Here is a 23,579-nt window from a genome sequence, read left to right as displayed (position 1 = left end):
CAAACATCTGCCCATTCATTTGAATGGGTTTGCCGACGTACTGTGCAGACGACCTGTTATTTACGAGTCGTCGTTTGACAGCTGTCAAACGACGACCCGTAAATTTACTGCCTCGGCAAAGAAGTGCAGGGCACTTCTTTGCCACGTAATTTGAGCCGTTCTTCATTAAAATCAATGAAGCACGGCTCAAGGTTTACGAGCGTCTCAGACGCCTCGTAAATTACGAGGAGGAGCTTTTACGTGTGAAACGAGGCAGCTGTTAACAGTCTGTCTTTTCACACGTAACTGCCTCTCAGCGTGTGAACATACCCTAAGAATTGCAGTTGCAACAAAGCCTTGCTTGCCTACAAAGAGAGCAGCAATTTGGATTTGTTACTATGTTACCTAGAAGAATAACAAACTGTGCAAGGATGGAGGTTGTAGGAGCAAGGAGAAGTTGTCTGTAAAGTTGGTGGATGCCTATTTTCCATTTTGCAGTCCCTTGTCTCCCTCTTGTGGCCTCCTGGAGGCAACTAGCTGTGCAAAAAAAAGACAGCCTGGCGGCCGGCTGTTGCAGTGTTGCCCTCTCAGGCAACACTGAGTGACTGACTGAGCCTCACCGTCTTATATAAAGTTCAGACGGAACTTTGCACGTGTCATAGTGGAGCCCTCAGGATTCCAGAGCCAGCTTTCTGACATCATAATGGGGCCTCAGAGATAAAAGCCTGGGCCCAGGCAGTGTTGGTCAGTGCTGCTCAGCAGGCAGCACTGGACTGGACTGGATTACAGCTGATACAAGGTGTGAAGGAACAAGGGGTGGCTGTGGGCATGCACTTGCTGCCGCTGCCAGTGTTTATCTGCATGGCAGCTGGGCATTTGGGCGTTGCCAGGAAGGCGTTTTTATGTAGATTCCTCCTCTTTCAGCACTGCATTGTGGTGCAAGCAAAAGAAGCAAATCCTGTCTGGCTTCCTCTCCGGCCTTTATTCACCTCCCGTGTAGCTGTGAGTGTGTGAGCCTGCAGGGCCCCATGGAATTGCCTAGAAGTAGGCTGAATCGCTGCAAGGGCTGAACAGCAGTATCGGGCAGGCTCGGGCAACGCGCGGCCCGTTCGGGTTATCGCTTCTCGGCCTTTTGGCTAAGATCAAGTGTAGTATCTGTTCTTATCAGTTTAATATCTGATACGTCCCCTATCTGGGGACCATATATTAAATGGATTTTTAGAACAGGGAGATGGAAATAGAGCTTGCTCTGTCCACTCCACGCATTGACCTGGTATTGCAGTATTTCCAGGACCGGTGCACCCTTTCCTTATGTGTTGACTAAAAGCAGATTCCAAAAGTGTTTTTTGTCTTTGCTATTGTTTCTGTCTTTCTGAAGGGATCTCCCCTTTTAATCCCATTATTTCAACACCTGTTGGACAATGCATGAGTGATAATGAGCTCATTGATTAAATGCAATTAATGAATAGATTGCCACCTCTTGTTGTGTGTCGTCTGTGTTTCTGTGTTTCCGGCATTTCACATTGGAACACCTCATTCACCTTCCTTGTCTTCTCTCCGCCCTCCCTTTTAGGTAAGTTAAAGAGCTGCACCTGAGCCAGCCACTGATTGATTGATTGATTGATTGATTGATTGATTGATTGATTGATTGATTGATTGATGCAGCACAACAGTCAAATAGTGGAGTGGAGTAGGGGAACAGCAAACAGCCAATAAAGCAGCCCGCCCGCTCGCCTGCCCGCCACAATGGACCTACCTGTGTACACTAGATGGATGTGATGGAATGTACTGTCGTCCCTACATTTCAAGAAGAAGTAAGAATTGCAGTTGCAACAAAGCCTTGCTTGCCTACAAAGAGAGCAGCAATTTGGATTTGTTACTATGTTACCTAGAAGAATAACAAACTGTGCAAGGATGGAGGTTGTAGGAGCAAGGAGAAGTTGTCTGTAAAGTTGGTGGATGCCTATTTTCCATTTTGCAGTCCCTTGTCTCCCTCTTGTGGCCTCCTGGAGGCAACTAGCTGTGCAAAAAAAAGACAGCCTGGCGGCCGGCTGTTGCAGTGTTGCCCTCTCAGGCAACACTGAGTGACTGACTGAGCCTCACCGTCTTATATAAAGTTCAGACGGAACTTTGCACGTGTCATAGTGGAGCCCTCAGGATTCCAGAGCCAGCTTTCTGACATCATAATGGGGCCTCAGAGATAAAAGCCTGGGCCCAGGCAGTGTTGGTCAGTGCTGCTCAGCAGGCAGCACTGGACTGGACTGGATTACAGCTGATACAAGGTGTGAAGGAACAAGGGGTGGCTGTGGGCATGCACTTGCTGCCGCTGCCAGTGTTTATCTGCATGGCAGCAGGGCATTTGGGCGTTGCCAGGAAGGCGTTTTTATGTAGATTCCTCCTCTTTCAGCACTGCATTGTGGTGCAAGCAAAAGAAGCAAATCCTGTCTGGCTTCCTCTCCGGCCTTTATTCACCTCCCGTGTAGCTGTGAGTGTGTGAGCCTGCAGGGCCCCATGGAATTGCCTAGAAGTAGGCTGAATCGCTGCAAGGGCTGAACAGCAGTATCGGGCAGGCTCGGGCAACGCGCGGCCCGTTCGGGTTATCGCTTCTCGGCCTTTTGGCTAAGATCAAGTGTAGTATCTGTTCTTATCAGTTTAATATCTGATACGTCCCCTATCTGGGGACCATATATTAAATGGATTTTTAGAACAGGGAGATGGAAATAGAGCTTGCTCTGTCCACTCCACGCATTGACCTGGTATTGCAGTATTTCCAGGACCGGTGCACCCTTTCCTTATGTGTTGACTAAAAGCAGATTCCAAAAGTGTTTTTTGTCTTTGCTATTGTTTCTGTCTTTCTGAAGGGATCTCCCCTTTTAATCCCATTATTTCAACACCTGTTGGACAATGCATGAGTGATAATGAGCTCATTGATTAAATGCAATTAATGAATAGATTGCCACCTCTTGTTGTGTGTCGTCTGTGTTTCTGTGTTTCCGGCATTTCACATTGGAACACCTCATTCACCTTCCTTGTCTTCTCTCCGCCCTCCCTTTTAGGTAAGTTAAAGAGCTGCACCTGAGCCAGCCACTGATTGATTGATTGATTGATTGATTGATTGATTGATTGATTGATTGATTGATGCAGCACAACAGTCAAATAGTGGAGTGGAGTAGGGGAACAGCAAACAGCCAATAAAGCAGCCCGCCCGCTCGCCTGCCCGCCACAATGGACCTACCTGTGTACACTAGATGGATGTGATGGAATGTACTGTCGTCCCTACATTTCAAGAAGAAGTAAGAATTGCAGTTGCAACAAAGCCTTGCTTGCCTACAAAGAGAGCAGCAATTTGGATTTGTTACTATGTTACCTAGAAGAATAACAAACTGTGCAAGGATGGAGGTTGTAGGAGCAAGGAGAAGTTGTCTGTAAAGTTGGTGGATGCCTATTTTCCATTTTGCAGTCCCTTGTCTCCCTCTTGTGGCCTCCTGGAGGCAACTAGCTGTGCAAAAAAAAGACAGCCTGGCGGCCGGCTGTTGCAGTGTTGCCCTCTCAGGCAACACTGAGTGACTGACTGAGCCTCACCGTCTTATATAAAGTTCAGACGGAACTTTGCACGTGTCATAGTGGAGCCCTCAGGATTCCAGAGCCAGCTTTCTGACATCATAATGGGGCCTCAGAGATAAAAGCCTGGGCCCAGGCAGTGTTGGTCAGTGCTGCTCAGCAGGCAGCACTGGACTGGACTGGATTACAGCTGATACAAGGTGTGAAGGAACAAGGGGTGGCTGTGGGCATGCACTTGCTGCCGCTGCCAGTGTTTATCTGCATGGCAGCAGGGCATTTGGGCGTTGCCAGGAAGGCGTTTTTATGTAGATTCCTCCTCTTTCAGCACTGCATTGTGGTGCAAGCAAAAGAAGCAAATCCTGTCTGGCTTCCTCTCCGGCCTTTATTCACCTCCCGTGTAGCTGTGAGTGTGTGAGCCTGCAGGGCCCCATGGAATTGCCTAGAAGTAGGCTGAATCGCTGCAAGGGCTGAACAGCAGTATCGGGCAGGCTCGGGCAACGCGCGGCCCGTTCGGGTTATCGCTTCTCGGCCTTTTGGCTAAGATCAAGTGTAGTATCTGTTCTTATCAGTTTAATATCTGATACGTCCCCTATCTGGGGACCATATATTAAATGGATTTTTAGAACAGGGAGATGGAAATAGAGCTTGCTCTGTCCACTCCACGCATTGACCTGGTATTGCAGTATTTCCAGGACCGGTGCACCCTTTCCTTATGTGTTGACTAAAAGCAGATTCCAAAAGTGTTTTTTGTCTTTGCTATTGTTTCTGTCTTTCTGAAGGGATCTCCCCTTTTAATCCCATTATTTCAACACCTGTTGGACAATGCATGAGTGATAATGAGCTCATTGATTAAATGCAATTAATGAATAGATTGCCACCTCTTGTTGTGTGTCGTCTGTGTTTCTGTGTTTCCGGCATTTCACATTGGAACACCTCATTCACCTTCCTTGTCTTCTCTCCGCCCTCCCTTTTAGGTAAGTTAAAGAGCTGCACCTGAGCCAGCCACTGATTGATTGATTGATTGATTGATTGATTGATTGATTGATTGATTGATTGATTGATGCAGCACAACAGTCAAATAGTGGAGTGGAGTAGGGGAACAGCAAACAGCCAATAAAGCAGCCCGCCCGCTCGCCTGCCCGCCACAATGGACCTACCTGTGTACACTAGATGGATGTGATGGAATGTACTGTCGTCCCTACATTTCAAGAAGAAGTAAGAATTGCAGTTGCAACAAAGCCTTGCTTGCCTACAAAGAGAGCAGCAATTTGGATTTGTTACTATGTTACCTAGAAGAATAACAAACTGTGCAAGGATGGAGGTTGTAGGAGCAAGGAGAAGTTGTCTGTAAAGTTGGTGGATGCCTATTTTCCATTTTGCAGTCCCTTGTCTCCCTCTTGTGGCCTCCTGGAGGCAACTAGCTGTGCAAAAAAAAGACAGCCTGGCGGCCGGCTGTTGCAGTGTTGCCCTCTCAGGCAACACTGAGTGACTGACTGAGCCTCACCGTCTTATATAAAGTTCAGACGGAACTTTGCACGTGTCATAGTGGAGCCCTCAGGATTCCAGAGCCAGCTTTCTGACATCATAATGGGGCCTCAGAGATAAAAGCCTGGGCCCAGGCAGTGTTGGTCAGTGCTGCTCAGCAGGCAGCACTGGACTGGACTGGATTACAGCTGATACAAGGTGTGAAGGAACAAGGGGTGGCTGTGGGCATGCACTTGCTGCCGCTGCCAGTGTTTATCTGCATGGCAGCAGGGCATTTGGGCGTTGCCAGGAAGGCGTTTTTATGTAGATTCCTCCTCTTTCAGCACTGCATTGTGGTGCAAGCAAAAGAAGCAAATCCTGTCTGGCTTCCTCTCCGGCCTTTATTCACCTCCCGTGTAGCTGTGAGTGTGTGAGCCTGCAGGGCCCCATGGAATTGCCTAGAAGTAGGCTGAATCGCTGCAAGGGCTGAACAGCAGTATCGGGCAGGCTCGGGCAACGCGCGGCCCGTTCGGGTTATCGCTTCTCGGCCTTTTGGCTAAGATCAAGTGTAGTATCTGTTCTTATCAGTTTAATATCTGATACGTCCCCTATCTGGGGACCATATATTAAATGGATTTTTAGAACAGGGAGATGGAAATAGAGCTTGCTCTGTCCACTCCACGCATTGACCTGGTATTGCAGTATTTCCAGGACCGGTGCACCCTTTCCTTATGTGTTGACTAAAAGCAGATTCCAAAAGTGTTTTTTGTCTTTGCTATTGTTTCTGTCTTTCTGAAGGGATCTCCCCTTTTAATCCCATTATTTCAACACCTGTTGGACAATGCATGAGTGATAATGAGCTCATTGATTAAATGCAATTAATGAATAGATTGCCACCTCTTGTTGTGTGTCGTCTGTGTTTCTGTGTTTCCGGCATTTCACATTGGAACACCTCATTCACCTTCCTTGTCTTCTCTCCGCCCTCCCTTTTAGGTAAGTTAAAGAGCTGCACCTGAGCCAGCCACTGATTGATTGATTGATTGATTGATTGATTGATTGATTGATTGATTGATTGATTGATTGATTGATGCAGCACAACAGTCAAATAGTGGAGTGGAGTAGGGGAACAGCAAACAGCCAATAAAGCAGCCCGCCCGCTCGCCTGCCCGCCACAATGGACCTACCTGTGTACACTAGATGGATGTGATGGAATGTACTGTCGTCCCTACATTTCAAGAAGAAGTAAGAATTGCAGTTGCAACAAAGCCTTGCTTGCCTACAAAGAGAGCAGCAATTTGGATTTGTTACTATGTTACCTAGAAGAATAACAAACTGTGCAAGGATGGAGGTTGTAGGAGCAAGGAGAAGTTGTCTGTAAAGTTGGTGGATGCCTATTTTCCATTTTGCAGTCCCTTGTCTCCCTCTTGTGGCCTCCTGGAGGCAACTAGCTGTGCAAAAAAAAGACAGCCTGGCGGCCGGCTGTTGCAGTGTTGCCCTCTCAGGCAACACTGAGTGACTGACTGAGCCTCACCATCTTATATAAAGTTCAGACGGAACTTTGCACGTGTCATAGTGGAGCCCTCAGGATTCCAGAGCCAGCTTTCTGACATCATAATGGGGCCTCAGAGATAAAAGCCTGGGCCCAGGCAGTGTTGGTCAGTGCTGCTCAGCAGGCAGCACTGGACTGGACTGGATTACAGCTGATACAAGGTGTGAAGGAACAAGGGGTGGCTGTGGGCATGCACTTGCTGCCGCTGCCAGTGTTTATCTGCATGGCAGCAGGGCATTTGGGCGTTGCCAGGAAGGCGTTTTTATGTAGATTCCTCCTCTTTCAGCACTGCATTGTGGTGCAAGCAAAAGAAGCAAATCCTGTCTGGCTTCCTCTCCGGCCTTTATTCACCTCCCGTGTAGCTGTGAGTGTGTGAGCCTGCAGGGCCCCATGGAATTGCCTAGAAGTAGGCTGAATCGCTGCAAGGGCTGAACAGCAGTATCGGGCAGGCTCGGGCAACGCGCGGCCCGTTCGGGTTATCGCTTCTCGGCCTTTTGGCTAAGATCAAGTGTAGTATCTGTTCTTATCAGTTTAATATCTGATACGTCCCCTATCTGGGGACCATATATTAAATGGATTTTTAGAACAGGGAGATGGAAATAGAGCTTGCTCTGTCCACTCCACGCATTGACCTGGTATTGCAGTATTTCCAGGACCGGTGCACCCTTTCCTTATGTGTTGACTAAAAGCAGATTCCAAAAGTGTTTTTTGTCTTTGCTATTGTTTCTGTCTTTCTGAAGGGATCTCCCCTTTTAATCCCATTATTTCAACACCTGTTGGACAATGCATGAGTGATAATGAGCTCATTGATTAAATGCAATTAATGAATAGATTGCCACCTCTTGTTGTGTGTCGTCTGTGTTTCTGTGTTTCCGGCATTTCACATTGGAACACCTCATTCACCTTCCTTGTCTTCTCTCCGCCCTCCCTTTTAGGTAAGTTAAAGAGCTGCACCTGAGCCAGCCACTGATTGATTGATTGATTGATTGATTGATTGATTGATTGATTGATTGATTGATGCAGCACAACAGTCAAATAGTGGAGTGGAGTAGGGGAACAGCAAACAGCCAATAAAGCAGCCCGCCCGCTCGCCTGCCCGCCACAATGGACCTACCTGTGTACACTAGATGGATGTGATGGAATGTACTGTCGTCCCTACATTTCAAGAAGAAGTAAGAATTGCAGTTGCAACAAAGCCTTGCTTGCCTACAAAGAGAGCAGCAATTTGGATTTGTTACTATGTTACCTAGAAGAATAACAAACTGTGCAAGGATGGAGGTTGTAGGAGCAAGGAGAAGTTGTCTGTAAAGTTGGTGGATGCCTATTTTCCATTTTGCAGTCCCTTGTCTCCCTCTTGTGGCCTCCTGGAGGCAACTAGCTGTGCAAAAAAAAGACAGCCTGGCGGCCGGCTGTTGCAGTGTTGCCCTCTCAGGCAACACTGAGTGACTGACTGAGCCTCACCGTCTTATATAAAGTTCAGACGGAACTTTGCACGTGTCATAGTGGAGCCCTCAGGATTCCAGAGCCAGCTTTCTGACATCATAATGGGACCTCAGAGATAAAAGCCTGGGCCCAGGCAGTGTTGGTCAGTGCTGCTCAGCAGGCAGCACTGGACTGGACTGGATTACAGCTGATACAAGGTGTGAAGGAACAAGGGGTGGCTGTGGGCATGCACTTGCTGCCGCTGCCAGTGTTTATCTGCATGGCAGCAGGGCATTTGGGCGTTGCCAGGAAGGCGTTTTTATGTAGATTCCTCCTCTTTCAGCACTGCATTGTGGTGCAAGCAAAAGAAGCAAATCCTGTCTGGCTTCCTCTCCGGCCTTTATTCACCTCCCGTGTAGCTGTGAGTGTGTGAGCCTGCAGGGCCCCATGGAATTGCCTAGAAGTAGGCTGAATCGCTGCAAGGGCTGAACAGCAGTATCGGGCAGGCTCGGGCAACGCGCGGCCCGTTCGGGTTATCGCTTCTCGGCCTTTTGGCTAAGATCAAGTGTAGTATCTGTTCTTATCAGTTTAATATCTGATACGTCCCCTATCTGGGGACCATATATTAAATGGATTTTTAGAACAGGGAGATGGAAATAGAGCTTGCTCTGTCCACTCCACGCATTGACCTGGTATTGCAGTATTTCCAGGACCGGTGCACCCTTTCCTTATGTGTTGACTAAAAGCAGATTCCAAAAGTGTTTTTTGTCTTTGCTATTGTTTCTGTCTTTCTGAAGGGATCTCCCCTTTTAATCCCATTATTTCAACACCTGTTGGACAATGCATGAGTGATAATGAGCTCATTGATTAAATGCAATTAATGAATAGATTGCCACCTCTTGTTGTGTGTCGTCTGTGTTTCTGTGTTTCCGGCATTTCACATTGGAACACCTCATTCACCTTCCTTGTCTTCTCTCCGCCCTCCCTTTTAGGTAAGTTAAAGAGCTGCACCTGAGCCAGCCACTGATTGATTGATTGATTGATTGATTGATTGATTGATTGATTGATTGATTGATTGATTGATTGATGCAGCACAACAGTCAAATAGTGGAGTGGAGTAGGGGAACAGCAAACAGCCAATAAAGCAGCCCGCCCGCTCGCCTGCCCGCCACAATGGACCTACCTGTGTACACTAGATGGATGTGATGGAATGTACTGTCGTCCCTACATTTCAAGAAGAAGTAAGAATTGCAGTTGCAACAAAGCCTTGCTTGCCTACAAAGAGAGCAGCAATTTGGATTTGTTACTATGTTACCTAGAAGAATAACAAACTGTGCAAGGATGGAGGTTGTAGGAGCAAGGAGAAGTTGTCTGTAAAGTTGGTGGATGCCTATTTTCCATTTTGCAGTCCCTTGTCTCCCTCTTGTGGCCTCCTGGAGGCAACTAGCTGTGCAAAAAAAAGACAGCCTGGCGGCCGGCTGTTGCAGTGTTGCCCTCTCAGGCAACACTGAGTGACTGACTGAGCCTCACCGTCTTATATAAAGTTCAGACGGAACTTTGCACGTGTCATAGTGGAGCCCTCAGGATTCCAGAGCCAGCTTTCTGACATCATAATGGGGCCTCAGAGATAAAAGCCTGGGCCCAGGCAGTGTTGGTCAGTGCTGCTCAGCAGGCAGCACTGGACTGGACTGGATTACAGCTGATACAAGGTGTGAAGGAACAAGGGGTGGCTGTGGGCATGCACTTGCTGCCGCTGCCAGTGTTTATCTGCATGGCAGCAGGGCATTTGGGCGTTGCCAGGAAGGCGTTTTTATGTAGATTCCTCCTCTTTCAGCACTGCATTGTGGTGCAAGCAAAAGAAGCAAATCCTGTCTGGCTTCCTCTCCGGCCTTTATTCACCTCCCGTGTAGCTGTGAGTGTGTGAGCCTGCAGGGCCCCATGGAATTGCCTAGAAGTAGGCTGAATCGCTGCAAGGGCTGAACAGCAGTATCGGGCAGGCTCGGGCAACGCGCGGCCCGTTCGGGTTATCGCTTCTCGGCCTTTTGGCTAAGATCAAGTGTAGTATCTGTTCTTATCAGTTTAATATCTGATACGTCCCCTATCTGGGGACCATATATTAAATGGATTTTTAGAACAGGGAGATGGAAATAGAGCTTGCTCTGTCCACTCCACGCATTGACCTGGTATTGCAGTATTTCCAGGACCGGTGCACCCTTTCCTTATGTGTTGACTAAAAGCAGATTCCAAAAGTGTTTTTTGTCTTTGCTATTGTTTCTGTCTTTCTGAAGGGATCTCCCCTTTTAATCCCATTATTTCAACACCTGTTGGACAATGCATGAGTGATAATGAGCTCATTGATTAAATGCAATTAATGAATAGATTGCCACCTCTTGTTGTGTGTCGTCTGTGTTTCTGTGTTTCCGGCATTTCACATTGGAACACCTCATTCACCTTCCTTGTCTTCTCTCCGCCCTCCCTTTTAGGTAAGTTAAAGAGCTGCACCTGAGCCAGCCACTGATTGATTGATTGATTGATTGATTGATTGATTGATTGATTGATGCAGCACAACAGTCAAATAGTGGAGTGGAGTAGGGGAACAGCAAACAGCCAATAAAGCAGCCCGCCCGCTCGCCTGCCCGCCACAATGGACCTACCTGTGTACACTAGATGGATGTGATGGAATGTACTGTTGTCCCTACATTTCAAGAAGAAGTAAGAATTGCAGTTGCAACAAAGCCTTGCTTGCCTACAAAGAGAGCAGCAATTTGGATTTGTTACTATGTTACCTAGAAGAATAACAAACTGTGCAAGGATGGAGGTTGTAGGAGCAAGGAGAAGTTGTCTGTAAAGTTGGTGGATGCCTATTTTCCATTTTGCAGTCCCTTGTCTCCCTCTTGTGGCCTCCTGGAGGCAACTAGCTGTGCAAAAAAAAGACAGCCTGGCGGCCGGCTGTTGCAGTGTTGCCCTCTCAGGCAACACTGAGTGACTGACTGAGCCTCACCGTCTTATATAAAGTTCAGACGGAACTTTGCACGTGTCATAGTGGAGCCCTCAGGATTCCAGAGCCAGCTTTCTGACATCATAATGGGACCTCAGAGATAAAAGCCTGGGCCCAGGCAGTGTTGGTCAGTGCTGCTCAGCAGGCAGCACTGGACTGGACTGGATTACAGCTGATACAAGGTGTGAAGGAACAAGGGGTGGCTGTGGGCATGCACTTGCTGCCGCTGCCAGTGTTTATCTGCATGGCAGCAGGGCATTTGGGCGTTGCCAGGAAGGCGTTTTTATGTAGATTCCTCCTCTTTCAGCACTGCATTGTGGTGCAAGCAAAAGAAGCAAATCCTGTCTGGCTTCCTCTCCGGCCTTTATTCACCTCCCGTGTAGCTGTGAGTGTGTGAGCCTGCAGGGCCCCATGGAATTGCCTAGAAGTAGGCTGAATCGCTGCAAGGGCTGAACAGCAGTATCGGGCAGGCTCGGGCAACGCGCGGCCCGTTCGGGTTATCGCTTCTCGGCCTTTTGGCTAAGATCAAGTGTAGTATCTGTTCTTATCAGTTTAATATCTGATACGTCCCCTATCTGGGGACCATATATTAAATGGATTTTTAGAACAGGGAGATGGAAATAGAGCTTGCTCTGTCCACTCCACGCATTGACCTGGTATTGCAGTATTTCCAGGACCGGTGCACCCTTTCCTTATGTGTTGACTAAAAGCAGATTCCAAAAGTGTTTTTTGTCTTTGCTATTGTTTCTGTCTTTCTGAAGGGATCTCCCCTTTTAATCCCATTATTTCAACACCTGTTGGACAATGCATGAGTGATAATGAGCTCATTGATTAAATGCAATTAATGAATAGATTGCCACCTCTTGTTGTGTGTCGTCTGTGTTTCTGTGTTTCCGGCATTTCACATTGGAACACCTCATTCACCTTCCTTGTCTTCTCTCCGCCCTCCCTTTTAGGTAAGTTAAAGAGCTGCACCTGAGCCAGCCACTGATTGATTGATTGATTGATTGATTGATTGATTGATTGATTGATTGATTGATTGATTGATTGATTGATGCAGCACAACAGTCAAATAGTGGAGTGGAGTAGGGGAACAGCAAACAGCCAATAAAGCAGCCCGCCTGCCCGCCACAATGGACCTACCTGTGTACACTAGATGGATGTGATGGAATGTACTGTCGTCCCTACATTTCAAGAAGAAGTAAGAATTGCAGTTGCAACAAAGCCTTGCTTGCCTACAAAGAGAGCAGCAATTTGGATTTGTTACTATGTTACCTAGAAGAATAACAAACTGTGCAAGGATGGAGGTTGTAGGAGCAAGGAGAAGTTGTCTGTAAAGTTGGTGGATGCCTATTTTCCATTTTGCAGTCCCTTGTCTCCCTCTTGTGGCCTCCTGGAGGCAACTAGCTGTGCAAAAAAAAGACAGCCTGGCGGCCGGCTGTTGCAGTGTTGCCCTCTCAGGCAACACTGAGTGACTGACTGAGCCTCACCGTCTTATATAAAGTTCAGACGGAACTTTGCACGTGTCATAGTGGAGCCCTCAGGATTCCAGAGCCAGCTTTCTGACATCATAATGGGGCCTCAGAGATAAAAGCCTGGGCCCAGGCAGTGTTGGTCAGTGCTGCTCAGCAGGCAGCACTGGACTGGACTGGATTACAGCTGATACAAGGTGTGAAGGAACAAGGGGTGGCTGTGGGCATGCACTTGCTGCCGCTGCCAGTGTTTATCTGCATGGCAGCAGGGCATTTGGGCGTTGCCAGGAAGGCGTTTTTATGTAGATTCCTCCTCTTTCAGCACTGCATTGTGGTGCAAGCAAAAGAAGCAAATCCTGTCTGGCTTCCTCTCCGGCCTTTATTCACCTCCCGTGTAGCTGTGAGTGTGTGAGCCTGCAGGGCCCCATGGAATTGCCTAGAAGTAGGCTGAATCGCTGCAAGGGCTGAACAGCAGTATCGGGCAGGCTCGGGCAACGCGCGGCCCGTTCGGGTTATCGCTTCTCGGCCTTTTGGCTAAGATCAAGTGTAGTATCTGTTCTTATCAGTTTAATATCTGATACGTCCCCTATCTGGGGACCATATATTAAATGGATTTTTAGAACAGGGAGATGGAAATAGAGCTTGCTCTGTCCACTCCACGCATTGACCTGGTATTGCAGTATTTCCAGGACCGGTGCACCCTTTCCTTATGTGTTGACTAAAAGCAGATTCCAAAAGTGTTTTTTGTCTTTGCTATTGTTTCTGTCTTTCTGAAGGGATCTCCCCTTTTAATCCCATTATTTCAACACCTGTTGGACAATGCATGAGTGATAATGAGCTCATTGATTAAATGCAATTAATGAATAGATTGCCACCTCTTGTTGTGTGTCGTCTGTGTTTCTGTGTTTCCGGCATTTCACGAACACCTCATTCACCTTCCTTGTCTTCTCTCCGCCCTCCCTTTTAGGTAAGTTAAAGAGCTGCACCTGAGCCAGCCACTGATTGATTGATTGATTTATTGATTGATTGATTGATTGATTGATTGATTGATTGATTGATTGATTGATTGATTGATTGATGCAGCACAACAGTCAAATAGTGGAGTGGAGTAGGGGAACAGCAAACAGCCAATAAAGCAGCCCGCCCGCTCGCCTGCCCGCCACAATGGACCTACCTGTGTACACTAGATGGATGTGATGGAATGTACTGTCGTCCCTACATTTCAAGAAGAAGTAAGAATTGCAGTTGCAACAAAGCCTTGCTTGCCTACAAAGAGAGCAGCAATTTGGATTTGTTACTATGTTACCTAGAAGAATAACAAACTGTGCAAGGATGGAGGTTGTAGGAGCAAGGAGAAGTTGTCTGTAAAGTTGGTGGATGCCTATTTTCCATTTTGCAGTCCCTTGTCTCCCTCTTGTGGCCTCCTGGAGGCAACTAGCTGTGCAAAAAAAAGACAGCCTGGCGGCCGGCTGTTGCAGTGTTGCCCTCTCAGGCAACACTGAGTGACTGACTGAGCCTCACCGTCTTATATAAAGTTCAGACGGAACTTTGCACGTGTCATAGTGGAGCCCTCAGGATTCCAGAGCCAGCTTTCTGACATCATAATGGGGCCTCAGAGATAAAAGCCTGGGCCCAGGCAGTGTTGGTCAGTGCTGCTCAGCAGGCAGCACTGGACTGGACTGGATTACAGCTGATACAAGGTGTGAAGGAACAAGGGGTGGCTGTGGGCATGCACTTGCTGCCGCTGCCAGTGTTTATCTGCATGGCAGCAGGGCATTTGGGCGTTGCCAGGAAGGCGTTTTTATGTAGATTCCTCCTCTTTCAGCACTGCATTGTGGTGCAAGCAAAAGAAGCAAATCCTGTCTGGCTTCCTCTCCGGCCTTTATTCACCTCCCGTGTAGCTGTGAGTGTGTGAGCCTGCAGGGCCCCATGGAATTGCCTAGAAGTAGGCTGAATCGCTGCAAGGGCTGAACAGCAGTATCGGGCAGGCTCGGGCAACGCGCGGCCCGTTCGGGTTATCGCTTCTCGGCCTTTTGGCTAAGATCAAGTGTAGTATCTGTTCTTATCAGTTTAATATCTGATACGTCCCCTATCTGGGGACCATATATTAAATGGATTTTTAGAACAGGGAGATGGAAATAGAGCTTGCTCTGTCCACTCCACGCATTGACCTGGTATTGCAGTATTTCCAGGACCGGTGCACCCTTTCCTTATGTGTTGACTAAAAGCAGATTCCAAAAGTGTTTTTTGTCTTTGCTATTGTTTCTGTCTTTCTGAAGGGATCTCCCCTTTTAATCCCATTATTTCAACACCTGTTGGACAATGCATGAGTGATAATGAGCTCATTGATTAAATGCAATTAATGAATAGATTGCCACCTCTTGTTGTGTGTCGTCTGTGTTTCTGTGTTTCCGGCATTTCACATTGGAACACCTCATTCACCTTCCTTGTCTTCTCTCCGCCCTCCCTTTTAGGTAAGTTAAAGAGCTGCACCTGAGCCAGCCACTGATTTTTTGATTGATTGATTGATTGATTGATTGATTGATTGATTGATGCAGCACAACAGTCAAATAGTGGAGTGGAGTAGGGGAACAGCAAACAGCCAATAAAGCAGCCCGCCCGCTCGCCTGCCCGCCACAATGGACCGACCTGTGTACACTAGATGGATGTGATGGAATGTACTGTCGTCCCTACATTTCAAGAAGAAGTAAGAATTGCAGTTGCAACAAAGCCTTGCTTGCCTACAAAGAGAGCAGCAATTTGGATTTGTTACTATGTTACCTAGAAGAATAACAAACTGTGCAAGGATGGAGGTTGTAGGAGCAAGGAGAAGTTGTCTGTAAAGTTGGTGGATGCCTATTTTCCATTTTGCAGTCCCTTGTCTCCCTCTTGTGGCCTCCTGGAGGCAACTAGCTGTGCAAAAAAAAGACAGCCTGGCGGCCGGCTGTTGCAGTGTTGCCCTCTCAGGCAACACTGAGTGACTGACTGAGCCTCACCGTCTTATATAAAGTTCAGACGGAACTTTGCACGTGTCATAGTGGAGCCCTCAGGATTCCAGAGCCAGCTTTCTGACATCATAATGGGGCCTCAGAGATAAAAGCCTGGGCCCAGGCAGTGTTGGTCAGTGCTGCTCAGCAGGCAGCACTGGACTGGACTGGATTACAGCTGATACAAGGTGTGAAGGAACAAGGGGTGGCTGTGGGCATGCACTTGCTGCCGCTGCCAGTGTTTATCTGCATGGCAGCAGGGCATTTGGGCGTTGCCAGGAAGGCGTTTTTATGTAGATTCCTCCTCTTTCAGCACTGCATTGTGGTGCAAGCAAAAGAAGCAAATCCTGTCTGGCTTCCTCTCCGGCCTTTATTCACCTCCCGTGTAGCTGTGAGTGTGTGAGCCTGCAGGGCCCCATGGAATTGCCTAGAAGTAGGCTGAATCGCTGCAAGGGCTGAACAGCAGTATCGGGCAGGCTCGGGCAACGCGCGGCCCGTTCGGGTTATCGCTTCTCGGCCTTTTGGCTAAGATCAAGTGTAGTATCTGTTCTTATCAGTTTAATATCTGATACGTCCCCTATCTGGGGACCATATATTAAATGGATTTTTAGAACAGGGAGATGGAAATAGAGCTTGCTCTGTCCACTCCACGCATTGACCTGGTATTGCAGTATTTCCAGGACCGGTGCACCCTTTCCTTATGTGTTGACTAAAAGCAGATTCCAAAAGTGTTTTTTGTCTTTGCTATTGTTTCTGTCTTTCTGAAGGGATCTCCCCTTTTAATCCCATTATTTCAACACCTGTTGGACAATGCATGAGTGATAATGAGCTCATTGATTAAATGCAATTAATGAATAGATTGCCACCTCTTGTTGTGTGTCGTCTGTGTTTCTGTGTTTCCGGCATTTCACATTGGAACACCTCATTCACCTTCCTTGTCTTCTCTTCGCCCTCCCTTTTAGGTAAGTTAAAGAGCTGCACCTGAGCCAGCCACTGATTGATTGATTGATTGATTGATTGATTGATTGATTGATTGATTGATTGATTGATGCAGCACAACAGTCAAATAGTGGAGTGGAGTAGGGGAACAGCAAACAGCCAATAAAGCAGCCCGCCCGCTCGCCTGCCCGCCACAATGGACCTACCTGTGTACACTAGATGGATGTGATGGAATGTACTGTCGTCCCTACATTTCAAGAAGAAGTAAGAATTGCAGTTGCAACAAAGCCTTGCTTGCCTACAAAGAGAGCAGCAATTTGGATTTGTTACTATGTTACCTAGAAGAATAACAAACTGTGCAAGGATGGAGGTTGTAGGAGCAAGGAGAAGTTGTCTGTAAAGTTGGTGGATGCCTATTTTCCATTTTGCAGTCCCTTGTCTCCCTCTTGTGGCCTCCTGGAGGCAACTAGCTGTGCAAAAAAAAGACAGCCTGGCGGCCGGCTGTTGCAGTGTTGCCCTCTCAGGCAACACTGAGTGACTGACTGAGCCTCACCGTCTTATATAAAGTTCAGACGGAACTTTGCACGTGTCATAGTGGAGCCCTCAGGATTCCAGAGCCAGCTTTCTGACATCATAATGGGACCTCAGAGATAAAAGCCTGGGCCCAGGCAGTGTTGGTCAGTGCTGCTCAGCAGGCAGCACTGGACTGGACTGGATTACAGCTGATACAAGGTGTGAAGGAACAAGGGGTGGCTGTGGGCATGCACTTGCTGCCGCTGCCAGTGTTTATCTGCATGGCAGCAGGGCATTTGGGCGTTGCCAGGAAGGCGTTTTTATGTAGATTCCTCCTCTTTCAGCACTGCATTGTGGTGCAAGCAAAAGAAGCAAATCCTGTCTGGCTTCCTCTCCGGCCTTTATTCACCTCCCGTGTAGCTGTGAGTGTGTGAGCCTGCAGGGCCCCATGGAATTGCCTAGAAGTAGGCTGAATCGCTGCAAGGGCTGAACAGCAGTATCGGGCAGGCTCGGGCAACGCGCGGCCCGTTCGGGTTATCGCTTCTCGGCCTTTTGGCTAAGATCAAGTGTAGTATCTGTTCTTATCAGTTTAATATCTGATACGTCCCCTATCTGGGGACCATATATTAAATGGATTTTTAGAACAGGGAGATGGAAATAGAGCTTGCTCTGTCCACTCCACGCATTGACCTGGTATTGCAGTATTTCCAGGACCGGTGCACCCTTTCCTTATGTGTTGACTAAAAGCAGATTCCAAAAGTGTTTTTTGTCTTTGCTATTGTTTCTGTCTTTCTGAAGGGATCTCCCCTTTTAATCCCATTATTTCAACACCTGTTGGACAATGCATGAGTGATAATGAGCTCATTGATTAAATGCAATTAATGAATAGATTGCCACCTCTTGTTGTGTGTCGTCTGTGTTTCTGTGTTTCCGGCATTTCACATTGGAACACCTCATTCACCTTCCTTGTCTTCTCTCCGCCCTCCCTTTTAGGTAAGTTAAAGAGCTGCACCTGAGCCAGCCACTGATTGATTGATTGATTGATTGATTGATTGATTGATTGATTGATGCAGCACAACAGTCAAATAGTGGAGTGGAGTAGGGGAACAGCAAACAGCCAATAAAGCAGCCCGCCCGCTCGCCTGCCCGCCACAATGGACCTACCTGTGTACACTAGATGGATGTGATGGAATGTACTGTCGTCCCTACATTTCAAGAAGAAGTAAGAATTGCAGTTGCAACAAAGCCTTGCTTGCCTACAAAGAGAGCAGCAATTTGGATTTGTTACTATGTTACCTAGAAGAATAACAAACTGTGCAAGGATGGAGGTTGTAGGAGCAAGGAGAAGTTGTCTGTAAAGTTGGTGGATGCCTATTTTCCATTTTGCAGTCCCTTGTCTCCCTCTTGTGGCCTCCTGGAGGCAACTAGCTGTGCAAAAAAAAGACAGCCTGGCGGCCGGCTGTTGCAGTGTTGCCCTCTCAGGCAACACTGAGTGACTGACTGAGCCTCACCGTCTTATATAAAGTTCAGACGGAACTTTGCACGTGTCATAGTGGAGCCCTCAGGATTCCAGAGCCAGCTTTCTGACATCATAATGGGGCCTCAGAGATAAAAGCCTGGGCCCAGGCAGTGTTGGTCAGTGCTGCTCAGCAGGCAGCACTGGACTGGACTGGATTACAGCTGATACAAGGTGTGAAGGAACAAGGGGTGGCTGTGGGCATGCACTTGCTGCCGCTGCCAGTGTTTATCTGCATGGCAGCAGGGCATTTGGGCGTTGCCAGGAAGGCGTTTTTATGTAGATTCCTCCTCTTTCAGCACTGCATTGTGGTGCAAGCAAAAGAAGCAAATCCTGTCTGGCTTCCTCTCCGGCCTTTATTCACCTCCCGTGTAGCTGTGAGTGTGTGAGCCTGCAGGGCCCCATGGAATTGCCTAGAAGTAGGCTGAATCGCTGCAAGGGCTGAACAGCAGTATCGGGCAGGCTCGGGCAACGCGCGGCCCGTTCGGGTTATCGCTTCTCGGCCTTTTGGCTAAGATCAAGTGTAGTATCTGTTCTTATCAGTTTAATATCTGATACGTCCCCTATCTGGGGACCATATATTAAATGGATTTTTAGAACAGGGAGATGGAAATAGAGCTTGCTCTGTCCACTCCACGCATTGACCTGGTATTGCAGTATTTCCAGGACCGGTGCACCCTTTCCTTATGTGTTGACTAAAAGCAGATTCCAAAAGTGTTTTTTGTCTTTGCTATTGTTTCTGTCTTTCTGAAGGGATCTCCCCTTTTAATCCCATTATTTCAACACCTGTTGGACAATGCATGAGTGATAATGAGCTCATTGATTAAATGCAATTAATGAATAGATTGCCACCTCTTGTTGTGTGTCGTCTGTGTTTCTGTGTTTCCGGCATTTCACATTGGAACACCTCATTCACCTTCCTTGTCTTCTCTCCGCCCTCCCTTTTAGGTAAGTTAAAGAGCTGCACCTGAGCCAGCCACTGATTGATTGATTGATTGATTGATTGATTGATTGATTGATTGATGCAGCACAACAGTCAAATAGTGGAGTGGAGTAGGGGAACAGCAAACAGCCAATAAAGCAGCCCGCCCGCTCGCCTGCCCGCCACAATGGACCTACCTGTGTACACTAGATGGATGTGATGGAATGTACTGTCGTCCCTACATTTCAAGAAGAAGTAAGAATTGCAGTTGCAACAAAGCCTTGCTTGCCTACAAAGAGAGCAGCAATTTGGATTTGTTACTATGTTACCTAGAAGAATAACAAACTGTGCAAGGATGGAGGTTGTAGGAGCAAGGAGAAGTTGTCTGTAAAGTTGGTGGATGCCTATTTTCCATTTTGCAGTCCCTTGTCTCCCTCTTGTGGCCTCCTGGAGGCAACTAGCTGTGCAAAAAAAAGACAGCCTGGCGGCCGGCTGTTGCAGTGTTGCCCTCTCAGGCAACACTGAGTGACTGACTGAGCCTCACCGTCTTATATAAAGTTCAGACGGAACTTTGCACGTGTCATAGTGGAGCCCTCAGGATTCCAGAGCCAGCTTTCTGACATCATAATGGGGCCTCAGAGATAAAAGCCTGGGCCCAGGCAGTGTTGGTCAGTGCTGCTCAGCAGGCAGCACTGGACTGGACTGGATTACAGCTGATACAAGGTGTGAAGGAACAAGGGGTGGCTGTGGGCATGCACTTGCTGCCGCTGCCAGTGTTTATCTGCATGGCAGCAGGGCATTTGGGCGTTGCCAGGAAGGCGTTTTTATGTAGATTCCTCCTCTTTCAGCACTGCATTGTGGTGCAAGCAAAAGAAGCAAATCCTGTCTGGCTTCCTCTCCGGCCTTTATTCACCTCCCGTGTAGCTGTGAGTGTGTGAGCCTGCAGGGCCCCATGGAATTGCCTAGAAGTAGGCTGAATCGCTGCAAGGGCTGAACAGCAGTATCGGGCAGGCTCGGGCAACGCGCGGCCCGTTCGGGTTATCGCTTCTCGGCCTTTTGGCTAAGATCAAGTGTAGTATCTGTTCTTATCAGTTTAATATCTGATACGTCCCCTATCTGGGGACCATATATTAAATGGATTTTTAGAACAGGGAGATGGAAATAGAGCTTGCTCTGTCCACTCCACGCATTGACCTGGTATTGCAGTATTTCCAGGACCGGTGCACCCTTTCCTTATGTGTTGACTAAAAGCAGATTCCAAAAGTGTTTTTTGTCTTTGCTATTGTTTCTGTCTTTCTGAAGGGATCTCCCCTTTTAATCCCATTATTTCAACACCTGTTGGACAATGCATGAGTGATAATGAGCTCATTGATTAAATGCAATTAATGAATAGATTGCCACCTCTTGTTGTGTGTCGTCTGTGTTTCTGTGTTTCCGGCATTTCACATTGGAACACCTCATTCACCTTCCTTGTCTTCTCTCCGCCCTCCCTTTTAGGTAAGTTAAAGAGCTGCACCTGAGCCAGCCACTGATTGATTGATTGATTGATTGATTGATTGATTGATTGATTGATTGATTGATTGATGCAGCACAACAGTCAAATAGTGGAGTGGAGTAGGGGAACAGCAAACAGCCAATAAAGCAGCCCGCCCGCTCGCCTGCCCGCCACAATGGACCTACCTGTGTACACTAGATGGATGTGATGGAATGTACTGTCGTCCCTACATTTCAAGAAGAAGTAAGAATTGCAGTTGCAACAAAGCCTTGCTTGCCTACAAAGAGAGCAGCAATTTGGATTTGTTACTATGTTACCTAGAAGAATAACAAACTGTGCAAGGATGGAGGTTGTAGGAGCAAGGAGAAGTTGTCTGTAAAGTTGGTGGATGCCTATTTTCCATTTTGCAGTCCCTTGTCTCCCTCTTGTGGCCTCCTGGAGGCAACTAGCTGTGCAAAAAAAAGACAGCCTGGCGGCCGGCTGTTGCAGTGTTGCCCTCTCAGGCAACACTGAGTGACTGACTGAGCCTCACCGTCTTATATAAAGTTCAGACGGAACTTTGCACGTGTCATAGTGGAGCCCTCAGGATTCCAGAGCCAGCTTTCTGACATCATAATGGGGCCTCAGAGATAAAAGCCTGGGCCCAGGCAGTGTTGGTCAGTGCTGCTCAGCAGGCAGCACTGGACTGGACTGGATTACAGCTGATACAAGGTGTGAAGGAACAAGGGGTGGCTGTGGGCATGCACTTGCTGCCGCTGCCAGTGTTTATCTGCATGGCAGCAGGGCATTTGGGCGTTGCCAGGAAGGCGTTTTTATGTAGATTCCTCCTCTTTCAGCACTGCATTGTGGTGCAAGCAAAAGAAGCAAATCCTGTCTGGCTTCCTCTCCGGCCTTTATTCACCTCCCGTGTAGCTGTGAGTGTGTGAGCCTGCAGGGCCCCATGGAATTGCCTAGAAGTAGGCTGAATCGCTGCAAGGGCTGAACAGCAGTATCGGGCAGGCTCGGGCAACGCGCGGCCCGTTCGGGTTATCGCTTCTCGGCCTTTTGGCTAAGATCAAGTGTAGTATCTGTTCTTATCAGTTTAATATCTGATACGTCCCCTATCTGGGGACCATATATTAAATGGATTTTTAGAACAGGGAGATGGAAATAGAGCTTGCTCTGTCCACTCCACGCATTGACCTGGTATTGCAGTATTTCCAGGACCGGTGCACCCTTTCCTTATGTGTTGACTAAAAGCAGATTCCAAAAGTGTTTTTTGTCTTTGCTATTGTTTCTGTCTTTCTGAAGGGATCTCCCCTTTTAATCCCATTATTTCAACACCTGTTGGACAATGCATGAGTGATAATGAGCTCATTGATTAAATGCAATTAATGAATAGATTGCCACCTCTTGTTGTGTGTCGTCTGTGTTTCTGTGTTTCCGGCATTTCACATTGGAACACCTCATTCACCTTCCTTGTCTTCTCTCCGCCCTCCCTTTTAGGTAAGTTAAAGAGCTGCACCTGAGCCAGCCACTGATTGATTGATTGATTGATTGATTGATTGATTGATTGATTGATGCAGCACAACAGTCAAATAGTGGAGTGGAGTAGGGGAACAGCAAACAGCCAATAAAGCAGCCCGCCCGCTCGCCTGCCCGCCACAATGGACCTACCTGTGTACACTAGATGGATGTGATGGAATGTACTGTCGTCCCTACATTTCAAGAAGAAGTAAGAATTGCAGTTGCAACAAAGCCTTGCTTGCCTACAAAGAGAGCAGCAATTTGGATTTGTTACTATGTTACCTAGAAGAATAACAAACTGTGCAAGGATGGAGGTTGTAGGAGCAAGGAGAAGTTGTCTGTAAAGTTGGTGGATGCCTATTTTCCATTTTGCAGTCCCTTGTCTCCCTCTTGTGGCCTCCTGGAGGCAACTAGCTGTGCAAAAAAAAGACAGCCTGGCGGCCGGCTGTTGCAGTGTTGCCCTCTCAGGCAACACTGAGTGACTGACTGAGCCTCACCGTCTTATATAAAGTTCAGACGGAACTTTGCACGTGTCATAGTGGAGCCCTCAGGATTCCAGAGCCAGCTTTCTGACATCATAATGGGGCCTCAGAGATAAAAGCCTGGGCCCAGGCAGTGTTGGTCAGTGCTGCTCAGCAGGCAGCACTGGACTGGACTGGATTACAGCTGATACAAGGTGTGAAGGAACAAGGGGTGGCTGTGGGCATGCACTTGCTGCCGCTGCCAGTGTTTATCTGCATGGCAGCAGGGCATTTGGGCGTTGCCAGGAAGGCGTTTTTATGTAGATTCCTCCTCTTTCAGCACTGCATTGTGGTGCAAGCAAAAGAAGCAAATCCTGTCTGGCTTCCTCTCCGGCCTTTATTCACCTCCCGTGTAGCTGTGAGTGTGTGAGCCTGCAGGGCCCCATGGAATTGCCTAGAAGTAGGCTGAATCGCTGCAAGGGCTGAACAGCAGTATCGGGCAGGCTCGGGCAACGCGCGGCCCGTTCGGGTTATCGCTTCTCGGCCTTTTGGCTAAGATCAAGTGTAGTATCTGTTCTTATCAGTTTAATATCTGATACGTCCCCTATCTGGGGACCATATATTAAATGGATTTTTAGAACAGGGAGATGGAAATAGAGCTTGCTCTGTCCACTCCACGCATTGACCTGGTATTGCAGTATTTCCAGGACCGGTGCACCCTTTCCTTATGTGTTGACTAAAAGCAGATTCCAAAAGTGTTTTTTGTCTTTGCTATTGTTTCTGTCTTTCTGAAGG

The 23,579-nt window shown here is 47.8% G+C and overlaps 16 non-coding genes across 16 annotated transcripts; all 16 read left to right on the top strand.

Annotated features, from left to right (window-relative positions):
• Positions 1-1,095: 1,095 nt before the first annotated feature.
• Positions 1,096-1,286, top strand: LOC142691614 (U2 spliceosomal RNA). Its single transcript, XR_012860150.1, has one exon. It is a non-coding gene; the product is annotated as a U2 spliceosomal RNA (small nuclear RNA).
• A 1,292-nt stretch (positions 1,287-2,578) lies between these two features.
• LOC142691612 (U2 spliceosomal RNA) lies at positions 2,579-2,769 on the top strand. Its single transcript, XR_012860148.1, has one exon. It is a non-coding gene; the product is annotated as a U2 spliceosomal RNA (small nuclear RNA).
• A 1,288-nt stretch (positions 2,770-4,057) lies between these two features.
• On the top strand, positions 4,058-4,248 carry LOC142691611 (U2 spliceosomal RNA). Its single transcript, XR_012860147.1, has one exon. It is a non-coding gene; the product is annotated as a U2 spliceosomal RNA (small nuclear RNA).
• A 1,292-nt stretch (positions 4,249-5,540) lies between these two features.
• On the top strand, positions 5,541-5,731 carry LOC142691610 (U2 spliceosomal RNA). Its single transcript, XR_012860146.1, has one exon. It is a non-coding gene; the product is annotated as a U2 spliceosomal RNA (small nuclear RNA).
• A 1,300-nt stretch (positions 5,732-7,031) lies between these two features.
• Positions 7,032-7,222, top strand: LOC142691609 (U2 spliceosomal RNA). Its single transcript, XR_012860145.1, has one exon. It is a non-coding gene; the product is annotated as a U2 spliceosomal RNA (small nuclear RNA).
• Positions 7,223-8,510: 1,288 nt separating this feature from the next.
• LOC142691608 (U2 spliceosomal RNA) lies at positions 8,511-8,701 on the top strand. The gene has a single exon (XR_012860144.1). It is a non-coding gene; the product is annotated as a U2 spliceosomal RNA (small nuclear RNA).
• Positions 8,702-10,001: 1,300 nt separating this feature from the next.
• LOC142691607 (U2 spliceosomal RNA) lies at positions 10,002-10,192 on the top strand. Its single transcript, XR_012860143.1, has one exon. It is a non-coding gene; the product is annotated as a U2 spliceosomal RNA (small nuclear RNA).
• A 1,280-nt stretch (positions 10,193-11,472) lies between these two features.
• Positions 11,473-11,663, top strand: LOC142691606 (U2 spliceosomal RNA). The gene has a single exon (XR_012860142.1). It is a non-coding gene; the product is annotated as a U2 spliceosomal RNA (small nuclear RNA).
• Positions 11,664-12,959: 1,296 nt separating this feature from the next.
• On the top strand, positions 12,960-13,150 carry LOC142691604 (U2 spliceosomal RNA). Its single transcript, XR_012860141.1, has one exon. It is a non-coding gene; the product is annotated as a U2 spliceosomal RNA (small nuclear RNA).
• A 1,312-nt stretch (positions 13,151-14,462) lies between these two features.
• On the top strand, positions 14,463-14,653 carry LOC142691603 (U2 spliceosomal RNA). The gene has a single exon (XR_012860140.1). It is a non-coding gene; the product is annotated as a U2 spliceosomal RNA (small nuclear RNA).
• A 1,284-nt stretch (positions 14,654-15,937) lies between these two features.
• LOC142691602 (U2 spliceosomal RNA) lies at positions 15,938-16,128 on the top strand. The gene has a single exon (XR_012860139.1). It is a non-coding gene; the product is annotated as a U2 spliceosomal RNA (small nuclear RNA).
• A 1,292-nt stretch (positions 16,129-17,420) lies between these two features.
• Positions 17,421-17,611, top strand: LOC142691600 (U2 spliceosomal RNA). The gene has a single exon (XR_012860137.1). It is a non-coding gene; the product is annotated as a U2 spliceosomal RNA (small nuclear RNA).
• A 1,280-nt stretch (positions 17,612-18,891) lies between these two features.
• LOC142691599 (U2 spliceosomal RNA) lies at positions 18,892-19,082 on the top strand. The gene has a single exon (XR_012860136.1). It is a non-coding gene; the product is annotated as a U2 spliceosomal RNA (small nuclear RNA).
• A 1,280-nt stretch (positions 19,083-20,362) lies between these two features.
• On the top strand, positions 20,363-20,553 carry LOC142691598 (U2 spliceosomal RNA). The gene has a single exon (XR_012860135.1). It is a non-coding gene; the product is annotated as a U2 spliceosomal RNA (small nuclear RNA).
• A 1,292-nt stretch (positions 20,554-21,845) lies between these two features.
• Positions 21,846-22,036, top strand: LOC142691597 (U2 spliceosomal RNA). The gene has a single exon (XR_012860134.1). It is a non-coding gene; the product is annotated as a U2 spliceosomal RNA (small nuclear RNA).
• A 1,280-nt stretch (positions 22,037-23,316) lies between these two features.
• Positions 23,317-23,507, top strand: LOC142691596 (U2 spliceosomal RNA). The gene has a single exon (XR_012860133.1). It is a non-coding gene; the product is annotated as a U2 spliceosomal RNA (small nuclear RNA).
• Positions 23,508-23,579: the final 72 nt, after the last annotated feature.

This window comes from Rhinoderma darwinii (genome assembly GCF_050947455.1).
Source record: "Rhinoderma darwinii isolate aRhiDar2 chromosome 5 unlocalized genomic scaffold, aRhiDar2.hap1 SUPER_5_unloc_38, whole genome shotgun sequence".
Lineage (NCBI taxonomy): Eukaryota > Metazoa > Chordata > Amphibia > Anura > Rhinodermatidae > Rhinoderma > Rhinoderma darwinii.
This window is presented reverse-complemented; position numbering and strand designations above follow the sequence as displayed.